The sequence below is a fragment of the Myodes glareolus genome, chromosome 1, assembly GCF_982192425.1.
Source record: "Myodes glareolus chromosome 1, mMyoGla1.1, whole genome shotgun sequence".
Lineage (NCBI taxonomy): Eukaryota > Metazoa > Chordata > Mammalia > Rodentia > Cricetidae > Myodes > Myodes glareolus.
The window spans coordinates 100,687,789-100,693,788 of NC_142026.1; positions in this window are offsets into that span (position 1 = coordinate 100,687,789).

Genomic DNA, 6,000 nt, shown 5'->3' on the forward strand with positions numbered 1-6,000 from the left:
AGACCAGAGGGCATAGGGCAGTGACCGGAGGCAGTGAGCCCACAGATGGTGGGAACAGAACCCGGGTCATCTGCAAGAGTCATAAGAACTGTTAATTGTAAAAAAGCTGGGTAATGATGGTGCATGTCTTAGGCAGGCAGATCTCTTAATATGAGGTTGACCTAGTCCACAGAGCTAGTTCCAGGAGAAACCCTGTCTCAAAAAGGAAGGAAGGAAGGGTGGGAGGAAGGAAGGAAAGAAGGAAGGAAGGGAAAGACAGATAAAGTGAGGAAGGGAGGGAAGGAGAAAGGGAAAGAAGAGAGAGAGAAAAGAGCTGAGTCAGGTGTGGTGATGGCGGACACCTTTCACCTTTAATCCCAGTACTTGGGAGGCAGAGGCAGACAGATCGCTGTGTGTTTGAGGCCAGCCTGGTCTACTGAGCAAATTGCCTGTAGAAAGAAACCCTGTCTCTGAAAGGGAGAGGGCTGTTAACCGCTGTACACTCTCCCCACCTCCTTTCACATTAATTTTAAAAAGCAGTAGAATTGGCTACTGTCTTTAGACATTAGGAAGGCCCAGTGCAACTCCCTTATTTTGTACAGCGAATTTTCTTTCACCTTAGTCTTTCGAAGTTTAGGTTAAGCTTCCAGGCCAAGTGCCAGCCCTTTATCTTATTTTGGAAAAATTGTTCAACTTCACCTGCCCAGGGTGCTAGGTCCCCACCCACACGTTACCTCTTCTAAAAATTCCAGACTTTGGTTTCCAACATGCCAAACAGCTGAACTTTGTGCTTGGTGAGAGGAAAAAAAAAAAAAAAAACAATGAAGTTGGAGAGCTTATTATAATCTTAAAAGTGAGTTTTCTCCATAAACAGGAGTGTACCAATGGTGGGAATGTGTTTATGGGCTTTATTGGCTCCTCACTCCCGCTTTTACCTTTTCTTGGTTGAGGCAAATAGAACTGAGCCCCTGATATGTAAAGTTTGCTGCTGGCAACTTCAGAACTCAAGAGGAGACCTGGAACAAACTGCCCAAAACACTGCATGAAGAAGGTAAGAAAAATGGGGAAGCCTGTGGAAAAGATTGTTCACTTAGAAATCTTCAAAACCAGTAAAATTTTAAGTTATTTTATCTTTTGCATTTTGATTCCCTCCCTCCTACCCCCATCTCCAGATGTTTCTGGGAAATGACCAAATGCTTTACTTGAGTTCTGATGTGTATGTAGAGAAATTTCAGTACCCACACAATTCCTTGTTGAATATAAACATCCCGGGAGGTACCCCTGTTTCCGTGACCTACACCCAACACACACACCCCTGAAAGGGCAAACCCTCTACCCCAGACACTTAATGCACCGAGCCATTAAGCCATTACCTCTGTAATGTTGTGCACAATGGATCCTAGTTGGAGTTCCTGCCTCACCCTTGTCTAGCAGTTACTTTTTAACTATGCTGTTCACCAGATTTGATGAAGACGGTATAAAAGAAGTTTTTATTGCTATGGGAGTAGAAGCCTATACCATTATTTTGTTTTATTAGTAAATAAAGCCACACATGTGTTTCTTTAATCCCAGCACTGTGGAGGCAGAAGTATGTGGATCTTTGTGAATTCAAGGATAGCCTGGTAGTGAAATCCTGTCTCAAAAGATGAAGAAGAAGAAAAGTAAACACTGAAGGCAGACTATGGGGAAATACACATAATCTCAGGTGGAAATTTTGGGCATAGGTTGGGCTATGTAGAGATTTTTAAGTGAGTGCGATGGCATGTGTTTTTAATTACAGCTCTCAGCAAACAAAGGCAGAGATAGGTAGAGGCAGACTTCTGTGAGTTTCAGGCCAACCGGAGATACAATGAGACCTTGTCTCAAAAAACAAAAACGGAACAGAACAAAAACATGGAAGAGCTATTGAAGATTGCAAACAATCTTGGGTACATGCATTCGTGTGCGCACACTCACACACACAGACACGCACAAACACATTCACATATGCGTGCACTCATACAAGGGCTCACATACACTAACATGCTGCATATCTCTACACAGATGATCCCATAATACATTCACATATGCATGTACTTAATAAACATATGTATATGCAAAACTCAAAAAAATATTCATCCTGACCTGATAAGATGGTTTGGCAGGTAAAGATGCCAGTTGCCAAGCCTACCAGTCTACCCATCATTCCCCGGGACTTGCCTGGTAGAAGGAGGGTATTAACTCCTACAAGTTATCTTTTGACCTCTCTATAGGGGTGCAGTGACACATATGCACAAATACATAAATATATACGTGCATAAATATGGAAAATAAATCTATACCATCTTTAGGCACAAACTAAGAAAACGACTCTGAGTTTAACTTGCATCCCTTTAAAAGGCACAAGTGAACTATCAAGGTTCATTTAGACAGACTTAGAACCCTCACCTCTAGAAAGAATCTGAATGGCCAGGGCTTTGGAAGACAGATGCTTCTGACACAGCTGTCACTCAAGTTCAAGTTTTCCCCAACTCAGAGCAACTAGGATGCAACTGCCTGGAATAGTTCTCCAGCATCCCAACCTCACCTCACCCGAGCTACTCACTGTGTGTCAACAGAAACTTAAGAGACGCTGTCAGGAGAACGAGAGGCAGTGTTTATGTTCTGGTGTGGTGACAAGACTGTGACTGCAGGACTTGGGAGGCAGAGACAGATGACACTGGCGAATCCAAAGCCAACCTGGGCTTCATAGTGAGGTCCAGCCCAGCAGGGGCTATGTAACGAGACCCTATCACAAAACCAAAATAGTAAGCATAGTGGAACAAGCTTGTCATTCCAGTATTGTGGGGGTGGAGGCAGGCTAATCAGAAGTTCAAGATCGTCCTCAATTGCTTATTGATCTCAAGAACAGCGCCAGCTATATGAAGGCCTGTCTCCAAAAACAAATTAATAAATAAATAAAAAATATCATGGGAGAACCACCCTACCCACCTTCACGAGTTTTATACTTTAGTGAGGCCAGAAATGGTGGCACGTACCTTTAACCCCAGAACCTGGGAAGAAGAGGCAGATGGGAATCTCTGGTGAGTTCAAGGCCAGCCTGGTCTACACATGGAGCTCCAAGACAGTCAGCACTATATAGAGAGACCTTGTCTTTTTTTAAAAAAAAATTGCATTTTAATGAGACTAAAATAATTTGTAATTTAAGTGTAACCACACCCAGCACCCTAACATGTATAATTCAGTATGTTAACTTGTTACAGAAGTCAGGCATGATACATGCATGCCTATAATTTCAGAACTCTGTAGGTAGGGGTTGGGGGACCAGAAGATTTGGGCCAACCCAAACAAAAAAACAACAAAAGCCGAAACCTGATAACCAAGATGCGCCTGCTATAGTCTGTAGAACTCATAATTTATAATGTTTAGCTCACAATTTAAAAATAAAAACAATAACTATAATATAGTGATAAACTATAACACGACTGAGGTTTCTATCCTTTGGAACAAGTTCCCCCCATTCTGTTATTCACTATTCTGCTTTCATCTGACTACTTGAAGCTTTGATAATTCAAGACGAAGTGGAAGTACACATGTAATTTCATCACAGATTTTGTTGTGCAAATTTCTTTTCTCTGTGTGTATATGTGTGTGCGTTGTTTTGAGGCAGAGTTTGACTTCAGCTCATTGTCCTCCTGTCTCAGGCCTTTCCTTTAGGAATTCCAGGCACAGATATGCACCACCATGCCTGACACCCTATAATTGGTCCCCGACCTTGAATCTGCAATTGAAGTTATAATAGGTTAAATATAAAGTTTTTAAAAATCAAATTCTTTCCTTCCTTTCTCTTGACCATATTTCAGAGCCATTTTTGATTAGATTCTTCTGCTTCATCTGTGGAGTCGAAGACTCTTCCTGGAAATATCTTGACACCCCACATCCCACCCGCACACCTATTTACCTTATAAATACAATTGCCAAGTGGTCTATCTCAAAAGTAGCTCTGGGGAATCCGCAGATGTTTAACCTTTGTAATTAAAGCGTGCCATTGGGATCCATCAGAAGCACGCTGAATTTTTTATCTCTGCTCGGGTTCTCACTTGTCTGGAGGACTTGAAGTATTTCATAATTACAGAGGATGGGGAATGCAGGTGATCATTATCTGAAACTCCAAACAGAGCAGATGTGGGAACGAGGGTACTGTTTGGCGTGAGACCAACAATTTCAGTCAGCGTTAGAGCAAGTTCCAACTCTAAACTGATGATTCTCGCTGATAATAAGCTATTATGGGTGAGAAGAGCTAAGGAAGCTGTAATATAAACTGGACTTGCTGGGATACACCCTAAGTTCCAACTTGGAAGCTGTAGGCAGAAGGATCAAGACCAGCCTGGGTTATACGGTACACTCTTTTTTTTCCCTTATCAATTTTTTTTAAATTTTTTTAATTGAACTATACATTTTCCCACTTCCCTTCTTAAAGGTATAATAAACAAAATAAAATACAAGTAACTGAATTAGAGGAGATTTTCAGAGTAGGAATCTGCTAAAGGAAAGCACACTAAGCTTAGCTGCCAGATGTAGTGGAAAACGCCTTTGATCCCAGCACTCAGGAGGCAGAGGCAGGTGGATCTCTGTGAATTTCAGGCTAGCCTGGTCTACAAAGCACCTAAACAGTTTCAGGACAGCCAAAACTCTATATCAAAAACCAAAACAAAATAAAACCCTTTTAGAAAAGAAAAAAGAGCAACGTGCTGGGCCAGGTTGACTTAGTGGCAAAGTACTTGCCTTGTAGGACACCCCTACCCCTGTCCTTGCTCTATCACTGCGGGGGAGGTCAACTTTCTGTCATTTTTAATCTAGTCTAGTATCAACACTAAACTTGTAGTTAGTGGTAGCAAAGGTAACGTTATGATCAGTCCCAACATACAATGGACATTTCATTTTTCACTAAAATTTTTATGAATAGCTACGTGACTTGATGCTCTTGACCTTGAGGAGGTAGCTGGGATAAAGGCAGCATCACCATAAGGCTGGGTGTGTTGGCAAGAGATAGAAGCACGCACATCTCCTGAGTTTCCAAAAATCCCAGGGCTTCTGGGGGATTTCCGACATGCGCATGCCATAAATAAGCTGCTTCTCGAGAAATATTCATAAGAGCCAGACACTCAAGGTTATGGTGAAGCAGTATTCCAAGTGAAAATGAAGTGGACTCAAGAGGCCTAGGCAAGAAAAGGATATCTGAAGAAATTGTTGCCTTGTTCGGGAAGACTTGGTCATGGGTTCATCCAGTCACAATACACATTCTTAAAGGTAGGTTTAAACAAGACTTGCCCTTGTTATTTTTAGCATCTCCTTCCCAGCCCCACAGACACCATGGCACAGGCAGATACCAAGGCAAAAAAATTTGTGCAGACTGTTTAGAGGTCATTTTCCCCATTCGCTCTTAGAGATAACTCAGAACAAGCAGTTTTCATCGTTGATTGGGGTTTACGTTGTTTGGGAACCAGAACACTTTTTCTCTCATGATTTTCAATGCCCATAATGTAAAACACATTGGTTCAAAGTCTCTCTAGGAGTTTCTCTTTTTAATGTATGAGCATAGGAAGTTTTGAAGCTGGTAGATGTAGAGTCACATCAAATTGACAACCTAGTAGGTGTTTGTCATTGAGTCAGCCTGTGATCTTGACTCTCAATCCTGACCTATAAACGAAAAATAAAACCCATTCCTGCAAAAGTCTTTTGGAGATTAAATGAGATGTGGGTATCAGGGCATACTTGAAACAGTTTGGATGGTAGTGTATTCTTGTAATCCCAGCCCTTGGAGGACTGAGGCAGGATGATTGCTGTGAGTTTGAGTAAAACTTGAACGACATAGGAAAACCTGTCCCAATAAATAAATAAATAAATAAATAAATAAATAAATAAATAAATAAATCATGGCTGGGTTGGAGTGAGGCAAGATCCAAAATTCATGGTAATCCTTAGCTACATAGGAAGTTTGAAACCAAGAGACACTGCCTCAAAAAAAAAAAAAAATTAGGT